Source organism: Lissotriton helveticus, chromosome 9, assembly GCF_964261635.1.
Source record: "Lissotriton helveticus chromosome 9, aLisHel1.1, whole genome shotgun sequence".
Lineage (NCBI taxonomy): Eukaryota > Metazoa > Chordata > Amphibia > Caudata > Salamandridae > Lissotriton > Lissotriton helveticus.
This window is the reverse complement of record NC_136070.1, coordinates 402,826,656-402,847,239: the sequence shown is the minus strand read 5'-3', so window position 1 is coordinate 402,847,239 and position 20,584 is coordinate 402,826,656. Positions and strand designations below refer to the sequence as shown.

Below are 20,584 nucleotides of genomic sequence, written 5' to 3'. Positions count from 1 at the left end.
ATGTTTGGGGAAACAATCAATCAATGAGGAACGAAATAGGCACGACGTGTTAAAGGTTTGCGTTACCTACCCTTCACTATCTGCAAAGGGAGAGAGAATATTCCTATTCTTCCTCGTTTGCAGGCAGAGAAGATTCTTAAGAGAACCAACTTCGAACAATTCAATGGTCGATTCAAACAATCAACAAGGGGTACTGTGAACACAAATGAACGCCGCTTATGTACATACACATTGGTATTATCAACAGGTTGTTCCTAATGTTTCTATTTTAGGGAGGTCAAAAAGAGATCCCATTAGTGGCCTACTGATTTTGCTCGATTCCTTTTGTTTTTTTCACACGATTTTTCGCTATCTGCAAAGACTAAACAGAGTATTGCGACTCTGTGCTTGTTTGTAAATAGAGAATGAACCAAAGAGAACAATCAATCAAATGGAGAGAGAAGCAGGCACGACGGATTACAACGGGGGCAAAGGCCTGCGTTAACTACCCTTCACTATCTGCAAAGAGAGAGTACTCCTAATAGAAATGAGGGGTGGGGGGCAGCATTCAAAGCAGATCAGTGTGCATAAACACGAAAATGTTTTTACTTACCACGTACTTGACATTCGACAGCTTATGATATTTGCTATTAAAAAACCATTGAAATTCACTGAAAAAACCATAGGTTATAGACCATATATAGTTAGGAATTAGCATTTACAAAACCTTGAAAATTCACTGAAAAAACCATAGGTTATAGACCATATATAGTTAGGAATTAGCATTTAAAAAACCTTATTTTACTCACACAAAACCATTGAAATTCCATATATAGTTAGTTGCACTAACTATATATCGCGCACCCGCAATCCACTGCTGATCATGTCACATATTACATCATTCATGACATGGTCAGTGACATCACTGATGACATCACTGACATCTCAAATGACATCACTGATGACGTCTCATTTGACATCATTCTTGTGCTAATACGATAAACCTCTTCAGACTCTAATATAACCTTAGATACACTCAGTGTATACAGACACTCACACACTGCCACTCATCCATGGAGTTACTCACACACCCAGTCAGTCATGCAAAGAAACAATCTCACCTCCATTTCTTCAACTATACAGTTATACACACCTTACTTATTTAAACATATACTAACACATATTTACTCTCTTATACAATCCCTGATACAAGTTCACAATGATCGATACAACCACTCACTCATCCAGTGGCTCTCATGCACAGTTATTTATATATGCCAACTCTCACATGTACTGTGTTTTACATATGTACTTACTATGACATGTAGCATTGAGATATCCATTCACTCATCAATACACTCATGCACACAGTCAACTGCCCATGTAGCTGTTTCCACATGCACTCTTGAACTCATACACCTAGTGAATAAACTGCTCACACATCTATGCACAGAGTCACACACCTTCCAGCCACCCCCACACAAACTCAATCTCCCATAGAAATACTTGGGCAACCAATTAATAACACATATAGCCTCTCGTATAGCTAATGATCAACACATGCAGCAGTTTACATCACAACAGACATAATGATGCACAAATTAAGACAGTTTAGTCACTAACCCATGCATTCAGTGAGACACATTTAATCACTCACTCAGTCAGTCACGCACCTACTAAATCCTCCATCCAGACACTTATACAGTCACTCATTCTTCAATATGTAAGACATATTTTAACTTTACAGAAACATACAGTCACTGGATGTTGTCATCAGTGATGTCATCAGTGATGTCATTTGAGATGTCATCAGTGATGTCATCAGTGATGTCACTGACCATGTCATGAATGATGTAATATGTGACATGATCAGCAGTGGATTGCGGGTGCGCGATGTATAGTTAGTGCAACTAACTATATATGGAATTTCAATGGTTTTGTGTGAGTAAAATAAGGTTTTTTAAATGCTAATTCCTAACTATATATGGTCTATAACCTATGGTTTTTTCAGTGAATATATATATATATATATATATATATATATATATATATATATATATGTAAAATAAACTGCAACACAGACATTTTAACACTTGATGCCAGTTTCATCCAAATGAGATGGGTGCCCGATGGGTGCCCCCTTTGTGCTAGAATAGCCAGTATATAATACGTTATATATCCTGATCGATGCAGCGGCTCACATGACCAGGTTTCCTGCGGGAGACACATGTCGAACGCATCAATACATTTTCCCCTACTTGAATGCCTTATTTAGACCTAATCCCTGCCAGATTCACATATTAAGCTATTCGTGAGGGAGCTGGTGTTGGTAACAGAAGTGATATGTGGGGCCGAAATTATTCGATCACTATTCTGCTCCAATCTCTCCCCTTCTAGCTGGGGTCCTCTTTCATAATCTTCTGGCGGCTGTGGCAAGGGAACCAGTCAGTCCACCATAGAGGTGTCTAGCACTTCTGACTGATGGTTGGGTGATATCTGCAGCTCAGCTCCCAAAGCACTGATGGACAGAAGTGACTCCTCCCTACTAGATGGTAACTCAGAAGGACATAGGGGTTCAATTTGAAATGTATCTCTCTGTAATAAGGCATACAATTCTGCGGATGGCTAAATTGAGGATGCCATATACAAGATTTGTCTTCAGCTTTAGCCTAATGTAATCAAACCTTCCTGCGGGCTGAGATGGATCAGAAAAACGTTTTGTCTGTGGGATGTTTGAGCGGACAACAGAACGACAGTAGTAGATAGACCCTATGTGATGTATTCATTTATTCAAAAGGGACTCCTCATCCTCAAAAGCTCTTTTGATAAAGGTGGAACTTTTATCATGTACTGAAGGAGTGGTTTGGCCACTGGCTGTGATAATTGTAAGTTACAGGTTGCACCATCCAGCCCCCTCCCGTGGGTGGTAAAGGCCATGCTGGGCCCTGCTAACCTGCCTTTCTCGTTTTAGGCAAGGAGCATGAGGGCCCTTTAGAAACCTGACACAGGTGCCCCTTAAGTTGTATATTTTTTACGGGGGAGATATGGAGGAATATATGGAAGGAGGTGGACATCCTTTGTAATGTTGTTTTTCCCCCACCATTTTTAAGGTCCATTAGTGTGGTATAAGAAGGGCTATCAACCCCTTGGAAAGTTTTTGCTGCACAGGATGGTTAAATTAAAGCTTTAAGCTCTCCGATTTCTGTGATCAACAGGATAACCCAAGACCTCAGATCTCCCACCTCTGTTTGGAGACCTCGCAGAGTACGAGCAAGTTCATGAAAGCCCAGATTTCAACCTGCTTTGTCAACAAGTCATCTATGTAACTATTGTCATCAACACCGCTCAGAAGATTTTCTACTTCTAGTAGTTTGAATGTTTTTTAGAGTTAAATTATCTGATGGACTATTAAGGAATGGGCTTGTGGTTGGCTTGCGTTTGTTGACCCTTTTCCCCTGAAGGGTCTCTGTCACTTTGCGCTGCCCCGTGGAGAGACACACTTAGAATTCTGCCAACTAAGAGTAGGTACAGAGTATGGCAGGACGTAGCAATTAAGTTGAGGTATCACAGGGGGGTAGTGGGGATGGGGGCTTAAACCGCAGGAAGTCGGGCCAAGGAAATCAGCTCAAATAGTATTGCATCATCGGTTAAGGCCAGCCTGAAGCTTGAGGGGTCAGTAGCCAACAATACTGCAAAACTTTATGCGATGAAGCTAGGGTACAGAAAGGTAAAATGTCTGACCGACGACAGGTGGTTTATCCTTGCAGAGAGGTCAAGGGTGGTGGCCCTGCAATGTTTCTTCCCAGGGCTGACTGGTGCAGGACGGGCCCGCCCTTGGCTTGGGGTTTGCCTGGGCGCGGCCCCTGCTGCTGAACCTCCTTAGGCAATTTAAAGCGTGGTGAAGATGCTGTGCAGCTGCGGTGACAGAGCCTGCCTCCAGGCCCTTAGGTTCTTTGGCCTTGGAGTCCTTCCTGCTTGCCTCCTCGAGACAGCGATGTATTGTGATTGAAATATTTATTTGTTCTATACAATAGATTATTATTACTATGAAACTTGGGGGTCAGGTCAACATTGGGGACCTTGTGTAAGCTGGTAGTAATGAAATGTGTGTAACCACAACACCCAGACAGTGTCCGGGATAAGGGGAACCAGAGCCACGGGGTACTGGAAGAGGCGGCCTCCAACAGAAACTGTTAATCACAAAAGAGCCACTCCCAGTGGGTTGTAGCTAGTGCTAGTGCTAATTAATTAGTGAGTGCTGGCATCTCACAAAAAGTGAAGGACTGGTCTCACACACCACCTGGCGTCATGCTTCATCATTGACCAGTCCTCGACCTCTAAAAACTTGGTTTGATAAAGGGCGGGCATACACCTGACGACAGGGATGCACTTCTAAATTAAGCGGGGACCCTAAAACAAATAGTGAGGTTAAAAAGCCATTATAGATGTCAAACTAGGTTTTAATGGTGCTGACATCTATATGGTGATTAAAATCAAGTGATCGGTGTGATGGGAAAAAATTGTCTCCTACCGAGATCGAGATCAATGAGGTCGACATGTTTCTGCCAGTGGCCCAGTGGGGTCTGTGGCATTCATCAGGACCTAAACGTGAAAATCAAATGTGGGCTCCACTCTTACTAAGCTCTAGTAAGAGGTTTTCCAACTGTGTAAACATGACGTGGTCCCCGCCTCTGCGCCTATGTCTGTGCTCCTCCTCATCAGGGAGCGGAGGAGCACAGACATAGGCACAGAGGCGGGGACCACGTCACGTTACACGGTTGATCCAACGGGTCTCCTACCCTCACCCTCCCATGGGCAGATTGTCCCACTCGTAGGGCTTTAGATACAGGCTAGACCGCGGTGGAGAGTGATCTGTCACCCCACCCAGTGGAAAACCTCTTCCCATCACACCGATCACTTAATTTTAATCACCATATAGATGCCAGCACCATTAAAACCCAATTTGACATCTATAATGGTTTTTTAACCTCACTATTTGTCTTAGGGCCCCCACTTAGTTTAGATGTGCATCCCTGTCGTCAGGTGTATACTCCCCCTCTATCAAACCAAGTTTTTAGAAGGAGAGAACTGGTCAATGATGAAGCATGCCACGAGGTGGTGTGAGACCAGTCCTTAACTTTTTGTGAGATGCCAGCACTCCCTAATTAGCACCAGCTACAACCCACTGGGAGTGGCTCTTTTGTGATTAACAGTACGAAATGTGACCTGAACTATCTTTTTCATGTATTGAGGCTTCCAGGCCCTTTTTGGACAGTGTGTCGGATGGCTCCCTTAGAGTGACAGAGGTTCGCAGGTCAAGATGCTGTTGATATTTAGCCTGATCCGGTTTCAAGTTTCAGGCAACATATATGGGATTTGGTCTCTGGGGACTGAATGGGCACTGACAGAATTGTCCATAGTGAGCTGATACCCCCCCCCTCCCCCTCCCCACTAACAGGCTCTGGTATGAGGAGGCATTGTGAGGTTTGGATATTGTTTGGGTTGTGATGGCACTAATTAAAATATTCCACTCTAAAATGGCTAAAAAGCCATAGCATCTGGAGTTTCACTCACAATACATTCATATACCTTCATGGGGTGCCATGCAAGCCTGACAAGACGAAAGGACATGGTGGTTACCTTTTCTGTAAGGAAAGTTTGAGAACATGATGGTTACAGTTTGCATTTTTAGCCAAATTCCTTAAAATTGGCTAATATTCATCTTTTAGATACAGTTTTATAAACGTACCCCTGCATTTTAAAATGTAGCAGCTTTTTTTTACTTGACCAAAAAAGCAATTTGGCATTTTCTTTCAACTATTTGCGTATTATGAAACGTCAGTGGTCATTTTGGATAGAGAAATTCATACCCCATTCATTGTGCCTCGAATCTTTGCACCGTCAAACATTTTAAATGGGTGTGGAATACAGTAGAAGCAAAAATGCAGCCTTCAACACGCAGAAGATGCCACACGAAGATATCTTGAATCAAATGCTCCTTTCTAGCTAATTTAATCCCCACAACTATTTCCCCTGCACAACACAGGAAGGAAAAGTGTCCTGCAAGAATGGCTCTCCAACCAGCCCAATGCCTATTCTGAATGGCGCTGGAGGACTTCCACCGCCCCAGACTAGTGTCCCTGAAAAATGTCAAACTCCAGAAACGTCTTCATAAATGTCGGATTCCTAAGGACGCGTTTGTGTGTGAGCTTTGAGTAAATAAGTCTAGACAATGCTTGGCTCAAATATCTATTCACCTGTATGTAGTGCCTTTTTTTGTTTAGTCACCCTTGAATGAGAAACGACTGTTCATTGGCCATCAGAGCACCCCACCGATGGCCTAGGGTGCGTGGGGTTTTATCCTACATCTGTTCCTCGGACTGTCTTAATACAGGTAAGCATCAGAGTGGTAAACCGGTGTCATGGAGATACTGTTCTCGTACCGTGTTTTCTACTGTGGCCAGTACTTAGTTTGAGCCGTTTTTTTCTGGTGCTCAGCATCAGCACTTAATCATCAACACCGGTGCTTTTCATGAGCAACAGTTAAGGACACATTCATTTACAGAGAAATTAAGTGATTTGTCAAGAAACACAGGATATGGACCCGACGCTGAGATTCGAACTTGGTTCCCCATCTCTGAAGTCTGCAGATCTGGAATTTCCGCCACATCCTCTCCCTACTTTTATGGTTGGTAGCTGGTTCTGTTTTAGGCAGTGCTAACAGGAGAAATGGGCTGGTGCAAGCTGCCCCCTCATGAGAACTTAGGCACTTTTTAGGTTTTGCCTGGCGAAAAGATGCGCTCTGCGCATCTTTTTCCCGCAGGCGAAAACCTGATGAGAACTGTAGTGTGGCTTTGGGTCGGCCCTCGTCATTCATTGGCTGGCTCCATAAATGGAGCCTAGCCATTGGACGAGGGGCCTGTCCGTCAATGCCGGACCAGATTCGGGGGCGTTCCCGAGATTCTTTGGCTTTTGCCGACGTCACGCGACGTCAGCCGAAAGCCGGGAACGCCCCCGAATCTGGTCCGACATGGACGAGTCACCGAAAAGGCTTCTGTTTTGGTGAGTGCTTTGTTTGCTGGGGCTAGGGGAGGCTCCCTCCCGCTACCCGTGTGTCCGTTCCCGCCTCCACCCCCCCCCCCCCTCCTCTCCGTGTGTCCGTTCGGAAGCCGTCGTTGAGAGTGTCTGCTGGTTTCAGAAAGTATGCCCCTGCCATTCGTAATGCAAAGCATGCAATTAAAACAATGACTCTGAGGAATTAGATGCCCATGCAAAGATAATTAATCTCACTAGTTGGGACCAAACAGGGAAAAAAGTACACAACTCCTTACCTAAGAGAACATTTGAAAATAGTGTGCTGCGTTTATCTAAAACGGGGCACTTTGCACTGTATTTTGACTCCGCCTTCCTGCCGAAGGGAAGCAGCCGTCCTTCATACAGCCAGGGCCGCGCTGGGATTGGCCCAGCCGGCCGAGCCTCCGCCGTGTCATCGGGAGGAGGAGGAGTGGAGAGCAGCAAGCAGCCAGCGTCGTCTGTCCCGAGGCAAGGAGGAGCCCCGGGGAAAGAGCAAGTCCCGCCTCGGCCCCGGAACGAAGTCCAGGTGAGTGCTTTGTTTGCTGGGGCTAGGGGAGGCTCCCTCCCGCTACCCGTGTGTCCGTTCGGAAGCCGTATTGTAAAAAGGGGACGCCATTCAGCTGTCCGCGATGCACATAAACAGAAGGTAGGACTTCAGATGTTACCCAAGCGAATTATTGCTTTTTAAACGCACAGTTTTTATTCCCGCAGTGCTGTAGCAAAGTAAGTCGCACGTCATGGGGAGTTTAAAAACATAAATGCAGCGAGGGTCGGCTCCCCTCGGAGCGGAGCTCACTCTGCCTGTACTGTGGGTCGGACCCGTGCGTGCAGGAGGCTCGGGAGTACAGGAGCCCCGGGGATCTCAGCCGCCGGCAGCGATGTGGTTCTGTCCTGGGGGCAGCTTTGGAGGCGGTCGGAGAGTTCTCCCCTTAGGACCTCTCGGAGGGGCAGCGAGGGTCGGCTCCCCTCGGAGCGGAGCTCACTCTGCCGTGTACTGTGGGTCGGACCCGTGCGTGCAGGAGGCTCGGGAGTACAGGAGCCCCGGGGATCTCAGCCGCCGGCAGCGATGTGGTTCTGTCCTGGGGGCAGCGGCGGCTGTTGGCAATCCCGTGGCCCGGCCTGCATCTCTGGGTGTTGGCGGTGCTGCTCTGCAGCCTCTCCCGGTGCCCGTTCCCGCCTCCGCCCCCCGCTCCTCCCCCCCCGCTCTCCATAAGCCTTCATCGTGGGTGTTGTGCGACCTCTCCTTGCTATTGCCACGCTGTTTGCACTGCAGTCTTGCTCGAGAGCGACGAGGACAGATCACGATGACAAAGGCAATGCAACAACCTCATAATTATAGGGGCACTGTCAGTTTTAGTGTTTTTGTCACTGCTGCGATTATTACTGGGGTCCGGGGTGACTTTGATTCCGTCCCGTTGCCGAAGTTGGGGGAGGGAGGGTGGCTTAGGGGCCTTGCCTGATAGCGTTTGTTGTTGTAGGTTTCGTTTGTTGGGCAGCAGACAGTTTGAGGCTCTGCCGGGTGCGGCTTAGTTACTGGAAGTTGCAAAAAAATGCTTTGGGAGATCGGATCAGGAAATGGCGCCCTGGCCTGTTTAGTTTATTAAAGAAGACCCCTTGAGTGTTAAACGCCCATTGGTGGCTGCTTTAGAGTCACTGACTGTAGGCTATGCCAGAGGAGGCCCTGCCTCTCCCTTTGGTACATCTGTGCTGTCGTGACTCCTGAGACAGAGTCAGATTGTCCGGCATTTTCTTTCCCTCCTCTGTACTTTTATCTCATTCTCTCCCACTTACACCCTCTCACTTTCACACTCCTTACATCGCTCTCTCTTCACCCCTTCCTCTCCTCCTACCACTTCACCACCTCTCCCTTCCTATTCTGCTTTCGAGGAATGGCCGCATTACCCATCAGACCACGACAGTTCCAGGCACTGGCACTTATGTGCTAATGACAGGCTGTTTCCAGAATCCGGGCGTCTGCTTTCATACCTGTCGAGCACACCGCTGGAGGTGATTGTGAAAGCTCGTGCATCCGAGGGCAGTGACGTGACAGGCTGTATCCGGAAGCAGGGGGCTGCTTTACATTTCATATTTGCTGAGAACACCTCTGGGGTTGATTGTGAAAACTTGTGCATTCGAGGGCCAGCGACAGGCTGCATCCCGAGGCGGGGAGTCTGGCAGAGTTCCTGCCAATCCCCACAGGACAAACCAGAAAGGCAGTAAGGCACTTGAAAGAACTGCAAGCATGTACAAGCAGCACCACACAAGGTGCTTGCCTTTATCACAAAAATCTCGATAACCCCTCACCCCCTTAAAAAAAAAAAGGCACATTAGAGGGTTTGCCGTTGTCCTTATTCATCTGTTGGTTAGAGAACCTGTGACTAGACAGGGCGTAGGGACGGTGCTAGTTCACTGGCTGCACCCAGGCTTGTGGCTGAACAGGCTCAGTGGCGGTCACCAGCAGAAGGAAGAATCTCTAGTAGACCAACACAGGGTAATCTTTTGATCCCACACAGCTTATAGGGCAAGAATGGCTCAGCAAGCTGGAAAAGCTGACCTTCAATCTGTACAGTATGTGTTTCCAGTAATAAGGATCCTGCGCAATCACCCATCTACTTTCAGTGCATTTTCTCTCTCAAGGGATCAACTTATGTTTCTGTGAAAGTGTTAATTTGTGGTGAAATAGATTGCACATTTCGAGCAACATCCATGGTAAGCCACTCTGCATCAACCTTTGGTATCAGGGCGCTATTAGTGACTGTTCTCCCTCAGTGACCACTTCCTGCAGGGTGTGAGTTATCGTAGTGACTGGACTACTGCAGCCACCAATTCCTGCATGGACAATGCGCTGCAGTGACCACAGAGTGACTAGCTCAGTGTCTACCTATCATCAGTAACTAGGCTGCTGCATTGTACCCACAATGACTCTTGTGTACACAACATAAACGCCCTACTAAAGGGACGCCATACATATCTCTTCTCAGCAGTCTCTCAAAAGGGGCCTCAGGGGGAAGAAACACAACTTTTTAGAAGGGAGGTACAGAATAGAGCTCACAACAAACTGATGTGATTGGGTTTCTGTGTAGTGTCGATTGCCTCAGTTAGGCATCTTCAAAGCACTATGAAATTATAGGCACCAAATAAAACAGTAGTGATATTAGCTATGTGAGAAGGCTGAAAGGGTTGGGTCACTTCTGCAGGATGGCTGGCAGTGGTACACTATTCTCTGCGGCGCTTGCACAACCCGTTCAACTATCTGTTGGGCTTTGGCAGGCGGTCGTGACATCGCAGGCGAAATCCAAATGATTACAATATGGGATATAGGAACGTCCCCCGGCTCCCATTGGCTAGCGCCATAAATGGAGGCTAGCCATTGGAATCCGGATCTGTCCGTCAAGGCCGGACCAGATTCGGGGGAGTTACCGCGTTTTCTTCCCTGGGTCCTGCTATTGTAAATGACAATGCCATTTATTTATGTTAAAAAAAACATAAATACAAATAATGTCAAGAGCAATGCCAATAGCTCTAACTTTAACAAAGGCAAAACCATTGCATTGTAAATGCTTGTTTTCCCTTCAAATTAACCACGGACTGTGGCACAGGGAATCCTGTTGGCTTTAGGTAACTGATGGCTGTATGAGACGGATTTTTCTCTCCGAGGCAAATTAGATTATTCCCTTCTATCCTGACTGAAGGCTGGATTGCATAGGTTCCTGCCTTTACAAGCACTATACAATAGGAGTGTGGACCATTCGATGTGGCACTAGTGTGTTGTATTACCATTGTATGTCTTCACTGTGCTCAACTTTTCGTGACCCCACTGCTTAGAAGCTGTGGACAATCACATAAGCAAAGCAACTGAAAAGGAGTGTACAATGTATCAAGAACATTACTCAAGTTAGAGGATTATGAAAAGTTCCATATAGTGCAGTGTCCATGCATATCCATAAAGAAAGTTCAAGCTGGGCTGATTTGCAATTGATTTGATCAAACAATTCAGTAAAGATGGATTTGAACACCCGTACAAGACTCCTGAGTGATTGAATTTACTTGAGCTTTCATTATGGATCTGTATGGACACTGTACCATATGGAAGTTTTCCGTATGCTCTAAATTGAGTTTTATTCCTGATACATTGCACGCTCCTTTTCAGTTGTTTTGCTTATTTGATTGTCCGGGTGTTTTTGCCTTTTCCTGTTGCTTGTGGCAAAGGCCCAACATAAAAATACTTGCCAGAATGCCAGGTTCTGCAAACCATACGAAAAATAGGTAGCTTTGATAAAACGTTAAGTAGGACATCGTCACAGTAAAATGTTTGTTCGAGAAAACTTTTATTTTTTTATTTTGAATAATTACAATTCACATTGAGCATCTTATAGTTATAGACAGAAATGTCAATAATAGGTGCAGAGCAAATTTACGCAAATGTATGATAGCAAGATCCGATGATCGCACCGTTCTGTGGTAGTGCATAAAGCGCAAGTAATATTTAGCTTCATTAATCGTTGCTTATGTCTGTAACAACCGTGATCAGAGGGGAACAAACTCTGTGGGGCTGAATACTAACAACTTGAATGCTGAACTGAGAAAGCGGAAGGATGGGCCAGTGGTCCATGCCAAAATGGTACCCAGTGATGAGGCTGAGGTCACGTAATCCACCCGCAAGGGTGGGTTGTCCGTGTAAGAAGTGAGTGAACCTGCCAGCCTAGTGAGTAAATGTTTGTAACCCTAGGGGTTGTTAATGGATGGGAGTAGCTAGTTCACTTGTGGCGAGTGTTGTCGTATTGTCCTTGGGGGTAAGCCCTCTTGGCCAGTCTTGCTGTCAGGCGCTCTAGGACCATGTCCCAGTTCACTTCAAGGGGATGCTTGTAGAGCCCCCTGGCCTCTTCTTGACACAGTGCTGAGCTTTGTGTCTCCCCACTTAAGAAGGGCCCAGGACCTAAGGGAGGGTGCGAGTGCCGACTTCCATTGGGATGTGATTGCTAGAAAAAGGGGAAAGTTAGCCAGCATAGTGTCTGTATGATGTGTCTTGGACTATTAGATTTGTAGTGCCATTATGCACTGGTCCTGTTGAATAGGTTTGATTGTGATGGAGGATAGGACGTTTATTATTTAGGCCCATATGTTCTGAGGAGACAGGACCAAGCATATATGTGAAGTGAGCACCCTGGGCTGAGAATCCAGGGCAAGAGGCATTTGCTCGAGGAAATTATTGGCTGCAGTGGGGAGAGAGTCTCTGTGGTACAAAGTATTGGATTAACTTTAATTGTGCATGCAGTGTATTGAGTAGGGCACCTCAAGTGCAAGCCCCCACTCCTGGTCATGGAAGATTCTATTTGCATCTGTCTTCCATTTGTTGCTCAGCTGAATCAGCGTAGGGAATGCATGTACAATTAGGGTCTTGAAAACCCCTGAAAAAGGTCTGTGCCTACTGCCAATGGTGTATAAAGCTTGGACAAAGGTGTGTGAATGCCAGGGGGTGAGCATGAGACGCGTCGGAGCTTCCACAAAGCATCTTGGATGGTGTAGAAATTGCCCCTATGGAGTGGAGTTCAAACTTGTCCAAAAGTTCCTCAAAGGAGAGAAAGTGCTCTTCATTAAATAGATCACTTATGGTCAGATTTGACTCCTGCCAGCTGTGAAGATGCATTAGAGTGATGGGCATGTTGGGGGTCAGTATGCCCAGAAAGGGGATTGATGGGGTAAAGGGAATTACCCACCTGGTGATATTGAGAGCACATGAGTAGCATTGCTGAGCCACTCTGAGGAGCCGGGGTGGGAATAGGAGTACCGGCATTCGCAAGTAGGAAGGTGTGTTTAGGTCCTCTACTCATAGTGGAGAAGTGTGGCTCAGGGGTTAGAGGCAGCAGACCCGGAAGCTGAGATCGGTCCTGGACCAGGGTTCAATTCCCCGCCTCGGCGGGGTCTTGGGCTAAAAATTCCACGGACTCGATAATTCTCGCCCCGGTGCCTCCTCGACTCACGGGTTCACACTCTGCGACTCTGGGCAATAGCTTGCTTAATCGCCACAACGGCCCCTCGCGGCGGGATGCCTGACTTTCACCTTGTGGATACCCTGCTATCTCACAGGGGAATACCAGGAAGGGTTCCCTAAGCAAGCGCCGGGAAACCCATAGCGGGTAGCTGTGCGCTATATAAGCTCAACTACATTTACATTTACATAGTGCTGGTGTCTGTGTGGCTGTCTCTTCAGCAGGGACCGAAAAGCCATCTACTTAACGATTGGAGTTGGGTGGCAAGATACTAAACTCAAAATGGGAGGCCCCCAACCCACCTCATCAGAAAGGAGGTAAACTTTGGCAATGGCTAACCTCTTCCTCCCCGTATGCCAAGTAAGTTAATCTAGTAGGTTATCTGGGTTTCCCAAAAGATGAAGGTCGAGCTTAGTGGGAAGTCTGAGAAATAGTGGAGCAGATGAGGAATGTGGAAGCATGATATGCCCAATCTGGGTTAGGGGGAAGAGATTTCCAAAACTATATTTGGATTGAGGTGGCTCTCACTGCTCTGGACAGGTTGTCATCTTGGAGACCATTTTCTAAATGGTATAGCGTAATTCCTAGGTATCGAAAGGTACATTCCCAAAGTAAAGAGCCTCATCCAAGGTTCAATCTAAGCTCAGGGTCATTAAAAACCTGAGGGAAAGCACAAGATTTTGGCCACTTTACATGGGGGTCAGAAGCGACTGCAAAGTTTGTGAGGAGTTGTGCTATTCTTGTTGTGGTTTGAGATAAAGATCATCTGCATCAAGGGAGGTTGCATGGACTCTATTAGAAGGAGGATTCCTCAAGTCACTCGTCCAGGACTGAGACGAATTGCCACTGACTCCATGGCAAGGGAAAGAGGAGGTGGGACGGGGGTGAGGGGCACCCTTTCGAGCAGGAGCCAAATCAGAAACATTGAAGAACCTCAGAGGTGCAGGATGAGGTCACTAATTTCAGCCGCGTTAATGGGGCAGCTACCAGGATTCTATATAAGTGCCAGAGATTCAGTGAGGTGTTTCTTCAGGGTATGAACTCATTTTGATCATGGTGAATTGGTTTGGGAAGGAGTGGGAGGAGCAAGAGGCCAGTAATTTATACAATACCTTATGCTCTGAAATAAGAAAACCTATGAGCTTATAAAAAGGACTGGTCATTTGGGCAGGGGGCCACCCTGGTTTAATCAAGGGCACCATCCGGGTCTCCCTCTGGGCATGTTGGATATAGACATCTTCTAGGTATTCTTAGGATGCTGTGTAGAGCTCTGCTAGGCTAAGGACGAGAAGGTCTGGAAATATCTGGGCCAACGACACATCTGACCCAGATCTTTTACAAGCACTCCCCACTGGTTTTTACATTACCAGAGCAGACAGAATTTATAAACGGGGTGGTGGGCTAGCTATCATTGCCAAAGACAAAGTATCTGTAACAGCTTCCCCTTCTGGCACCTCTCAAGACTGTGAACTGCTATCTTTCCAGATACTACTTAACTCAAATGACTCCCTGAATGGCTTACTAATTTACAGACCACCTAAAGCCCAGACCCCCTTGCTGGATAAACTAAGTCCGTTCCTGGATGCTTGTATCAATCACATGAATTATACTATTCTAGGCGATTTTAATTACCATCTAAAGAACGCCCTAGACCTCAAGAACATCGATCTCCTTGATGTCATGTCTGGCTTGGCTATGGAGCAATTGGTTATAGAGGGCACTCACGCCGTAGGACATACTCTAGATGGCATATTTACCTCTAATCCTAAACTTAAAATACATGAAGTCCTACCATTCTCGTGGTTCGATCACAGAGCCATTATATTCACGATTAAGGCATCGTCCCAATCAATGGGAGGGACTAATCTACCCGTGACATATACATATCAAGATTGGGCAAACATTGATGGTGACTCTCTTCAGACATCATTACTGGAAAGTAAGCCAAACATGGTGGCCGATACCAATACGTTAGTGCACAACTTAACCACATGGATAACTAAGACTGTAACCACAGCGGCACCTTAAAAAACTACTTCCTCAAGAAGGAAAAAGCCTACCGAACCATGGTTCTCTGACACGTTGAGGAAACAAAAACAGCTATGTAGAAGAATAGAAAAACAGTGGAGGTTAAACTACGATAAGGATCTGAAAAAGAAGTACGCTTAGTAATTGGCTACATATAAAAAACTAATTATTGAGGAAAAGAGCAGCTATTATATAGCCAAAATTTCGGCAGCAAGAAACTCTAGCAAAGAGCTTTTTGCCATCGTTAAAAAATTAGCCAAACTCCCGGCCAAAGCCAAAACGGACAACAACCAGATTACTGCAATGTGTTGGGCCAGGCTTTCGCTGATAAGGTGGAGACATTTTATAAAACTTTCTCAAATAGAAATCCCCTTACTAATGAACTCCCTTCCTTAAGGAGAGATTCTTATTTGACCCTACCCAGTTTCTCCTTCTCCCCCCCCCTCCAAGGGAACAGATCATCAAAACTGTAAAGGAAATGAAATCTGGGGCCCCTTCAGATCCTTGCCCCCCTTAAATATTTCAACTCTTCCCTGAGATACTTAGCGAACAATTACGCCAACTGTTCTCTGAGATTATACTTTATGGAGAGTTCCCTGAGGCATGGAAGATAGCATCTGTGCTACCCCTGTTAAAAAAAAACAAAACAAAAAAAAACTCACCTGGACCCTGATGATTCTAACAACTATCGGCCAATCTCTAGAATTCCTTTTTTTTCAAAGGTTCTGGAGAAGCTGCTCAACATCCAGCTTACTGCCTTCATCTCCTCAAATAATTTGTTAGACCACTCGCAATACGGGTTTAGAGAGGGCCACGGAACAGAAACTGCCTTAATTACTGCGAGTGAGGAACTCAGGAAATCATTGGATGAAGGAGGGAAGGCCGCCCTGATACTGTTAGATCTATCGGCGGCCTTCGATACCCTCAATCATAAAATATTAATTGCTAGATTGACTGAGCTGGGTATACAGGAATCTGCCACTACTCTACTGACATCATATCTCACGGAGAGATCCTTCCGAGTTGAAATAGTGGAGCCAGCTCCCAAACTTGGGATCTTCAATGCGGAGTGCCGAAGGGCTCGTCCCTGAGCCCTACACTTTTTAATGTCTTTGTGGCCCCTTTGGCCGCATTGATTAGACAGCTTGGGTTTTCCGTAATGCAGACGATACGCAAGTGGTCGATCAATAACTAACAATGTGGATGAGACTGCCGACCGTTTTAACAATTGCATGTCCCATGTCAACATCTGGATGCAATCCAATTGTCTAAAACTCAATGGTGGCAAGACTGAAGTACTGTTGGGAGCCAGTCCTCCGACTTGGTCACCGAAATGGTGGCCAACAGAGTTTGGTGAGTGCCCAACACCAGTCTTGAAGGCAAAAAATTTAGGAGTGACCTTTGACTGTCGGCTGACTTTTGATAGCCAGATCAACTGTCTTACCGCCAGTTTCTGGGGCAAATAAAAAATTAACAGGAAGATCCGCTCCTTTAATCCCCCTGAGGCTCTAACACATTGGTGACTGCCCTCGCCATCTCCAGGCTAGATTACGGCAATGCCCTTTATGTGGGGATTTAAACACAACATCTGAAAAAACTCCAATGTCTGCAGAATGCATCAGCAAGACTGATTTTGGACATTCCCAAACATGAATCAGTATCCCAACAACTAGGAGTTCTGCATTGGCTGCCCGTAAGGAAAAGAATAATCTTTAAGTCACTGTGTATCACCTTTAAGGCGAACCAAGGAAGGGGCCCTTCTTACCTGACGTCGCGCATAAAATACTATTTGCTGTCCAGGAACATGAGATCTGCACAGTTAAAACTGCTGCAAGTCCTCCGGTTTAAGCAGGCACGGTGGGGAGGCAGGAGCTTCTTGCTAAGAACTGCAAAATCACGGAATCTTCTTACACTAACAATTAAAAACAGCCCAAATCTCAAATCATTTAGGAAATCTGTAAAACATGGTTATTTCCAGCAGATCTCTAATATATACTTCTGCACACCCTTCTCATGCATGCTCCTCTGAGTCCTCAGCACCAAGACGCCTCAGGGCATTCGCCATGCTTTATAAATCTAAAAATCTAATCAAATCTATGTATGACCACTTTCAGGGTATCACACTCAGTGGAGCCCGGTGAGGTAGAGCCTAGGTCTCTTCCTGTGTAGCAGGAAGACCTTCTCCCAATCGCGTTTGCTTGCTTCTGTTCTTGCTTAGTTCGGGCTAGTCAGTCCCTACTGGAGTAGGACAAAGCCTGTATTAGGTTGCATTGTAGGCAAAGTTGATGGACTGGATTACTGCCCAGACTAAATCAGTCAGTGATTAGATTAATTGAAGCAATCCACCTATCACATTTTGTTTTCCTCATTTGTGCCAAACGTGGCTGTTTTGTTTCTTTCTTTTGAAAGACATTATATCTATTCTCAGGCAAACCACATTCTTTAAAACATGAATTGCTATTTGTGTTGGATCAGTACTTATGTTGTAGCCATGTGGACTTGTCTGTTTGTCAAACAACTCAAAAGGCACCATTACAGATAGCACAACATTGCAGTCTGATTTGTTGCAGGAATGAGAAAGCACCTTAATAATTAGTACATGTGAGCGGGGTGCAATGAAAACTATTACACAGGCAAATTATCGAACTGGCAAGAAGATTTGAGCAAGGTGGGGAAATCACTGCCATTCTCAAGAGAAACAAGTGCCAGCGGATTGGTGAATTGGACACCATTACTCATGGACTGATAATGAAAGAACGGAACAGTATATTAACTCTGAATTTAGCAGTAGTGTCATTAATGTTTCTGTATTTCTCATGTTATTTAATTGTTTTTTGTATTATTCTTGGCTCGCAATATAATTTTATTCCTGCCATTTTTAACCCATTTTTGTTTTTGTGAATTCCTGTGTATTTCTTTATTCATTAGGCTAACAGCCTCATCCAGGACTATATCTCTGGGTTTAGTTTTTTCCATAGTCTTTTTTTTTTTTTACCTCTTTTCCAAAAAATTTTCAACAAACTTTAACAGCATCTATAACCAATCACACTATTTATTTCCCTCTTTGGGAAATATATTTCCTCTGTTTTTCAACAGTAGTCCATCTCTTCTAGCTCAGCTCACCCAGTTTATACCGTGCTTCTCAGCACATTTTCCAGCATTGATGGTACATTGGCTCACCATGATGGCTGCTGCAGCATTCCGGTAAAACTTTGGCAGAGCTTTCATTCTCGAAGCAGATTGTTTTGTTGCCATTTTCCCCATTTTGATGAATTCAGCATGCATTCCTGTATGCATTTCCATGCCTTCTTTATACTTTACAGAAGTGAATGCTGTTCTTTTCTTTGAGATCACAATTTTTATTAAACCCCAGGTGCAGCACCAAATCCGGTTGCTTCATTTCATTTGTATACTGTTTTCCGGTAAGCTTTTCAATTTTTTTTTTTTTTTACGGGGAGTACTCCAGTAATTAGAACCTCCAATTTTAATTCATTTATTACCACTCATTTTTGACTCTTGCCTTTCCATTTTTTCAACAGGCCTACTATATAAGGACCTCCTAAAGTGGCTTTATGCAAGCAATTTGTTTTCTCTCTTCTACTTGGGAAACTCATGTAAAACTAATTTTGACTCATTTGTTCTCCTTTATTTTTTCCAACTAGTTGGTCAAAATGGTGTTCCACCTTGTCAATAATGACTGTTGGAAATGAACATCTTTTGCACCTTTGTAGTCCCAGATCTTTGCCTTCACTTTTTTTTGATGGCTATATAATACTGCACTTTATCCCTGCTAACCAGTGGTAAATTCCCAGTGTTCTCCTTTTAACATGATGAAATTGACATACCTCTAATTGACATATTTAGCTTGCTTTTAAATCCCTAAATATGGTACAATGTGTATCCAGTGCCTGTAAGTTAAATGGAACTTGTGGGCTGCAGCACCCATTGTACCACCTACTGTAGTGACAGTAGAAACATGACTTCAGGCCTACTATTTGTAGCCTGGTTGTGCAGTTTTAAACTGCAAATTCGTCCTTTCAATATAACCCCATTTGACAGGTCAAAAACTTTCTTTTAAATATTAATAAGTGTTCCCTAAGTAGGCCTTACTGCCCATAAGGCAGGGTGCATGATATTGAAAATCAGGGCATGCAAACATTTAATGTTACCCAAGTCCTTATGGTGAAAAAGCCCCAAAACTGTTTTTATTTTTACTGGAGCAAGGCTGTCTGTTCCATAGGAAAAGATTGGGACACAAAATTAAATTTATTAATGTACTCTTGGGAACTTTTACCTGATTAGTTGGTGATTGGCCTGGAGTTCCTGTCCCCTCCACCCTCCCCTCCTGGGAGTCCTTGTATTCCCTTGTACTAATTACAGTGAGACATAGTCTGGGACTACTTGAGCTATGCTGTATCCGTTGGGGTTATGTACCAGTCTCAGGCCGCCATTAGTAACCCCTTTTACTCTGTGTCAAGGGCTGAACATGGAGACCTGTAGGCTAAACCCCTGAATGAAGTGTGCAAGGCCCATTGTTGCTTCCTTTTAAGCTTTTGCCTGGCGTGTATGTTCAATCCCTTGCCTCTTTCGAGCCTTGTATGTATGTGGTGTTTGTGTAGCGCAAAGCAAGCCAGAAAGACACCCAATGCAAACATACAGTGAACAATTGATTGAAGAGGTAGTTGGATTCTGGACGCAGAAGTGAACTGCATCGTAACATAGTTATAGATGGATGGGTTTGTTTCTATGGGTATTTTCTGTTCCTCTGGCTGGTTCAAAGTAATAACTGTTCTGTTTGATTATGTTTGAGATTTGTTTGCCACAGTCGCAGAACTGCATAATTCCTCTGGCCTCAATTATCTTTCAGTGTCTTAAGATTTTAAAAAATGAGCAACAATAGCTGACCTTTTGTTTACAGATGCAAATGGTCAGGTTGCTTTTAGATTGTCAAATTGTGGAATCCGCTGCCCATCTCCTTGAGACTAATGTCCAATAGGCTACTTTTCAGGAAGGCACTAGAATCATGGCTGTTCCCATCTTAAAAAAATTAGCCATACCGCCATGATTCTTCCCAGTCTCTCCTCCTAGCGCCATGACACCTCGGCAATCGAGCGCTCTACAAAACTGTATCCTATCCTATCCTGAGCAATTATACACAGCCTCACAACCACAAATCCCTGTGCTCCCTTACTACACAAAGGGGTTTGAAAGAGGGCATCGTGTCGATGCACTACTAAACTATGCGGATGATCTACAGTAGTAGGTCTTGCGCATTACACTGAGTACCAGAACAATTAGTGTCTAGATCGAGCACTCGTCAGAATGTCATCACTCCTTTGTGCTAGTTCCTGAAGTGCGTCACCAGACGATTGTAATGCAGATTAATCTATTTTTATATTACTTTGCACACACATGACCATAATTATTTCATGACAAGTACTTTGCAAGGTAGTCCTAATATGTGCCTATTAGTGTAAAAGCCTCAATGTTAAAGAACAGTAGATGTTGCAGCA

General features: G+C 44.9%; 1 protein-coding gene across 4 annotated transcripts in view; it reads left to right on the top strand.

Annotated features, from left to right (window-relative positions):
• The window catches only part of DEGS2 (delta 4-desaturase, sphingolipid 2), a 251,631-nt gene that overhangs the window by 191,121 nt on the left and 39,926 nt on the right, over positions 1-20,584 (top strand). The gene's annotated exons all lie outside the window — the stretch shown is intronic.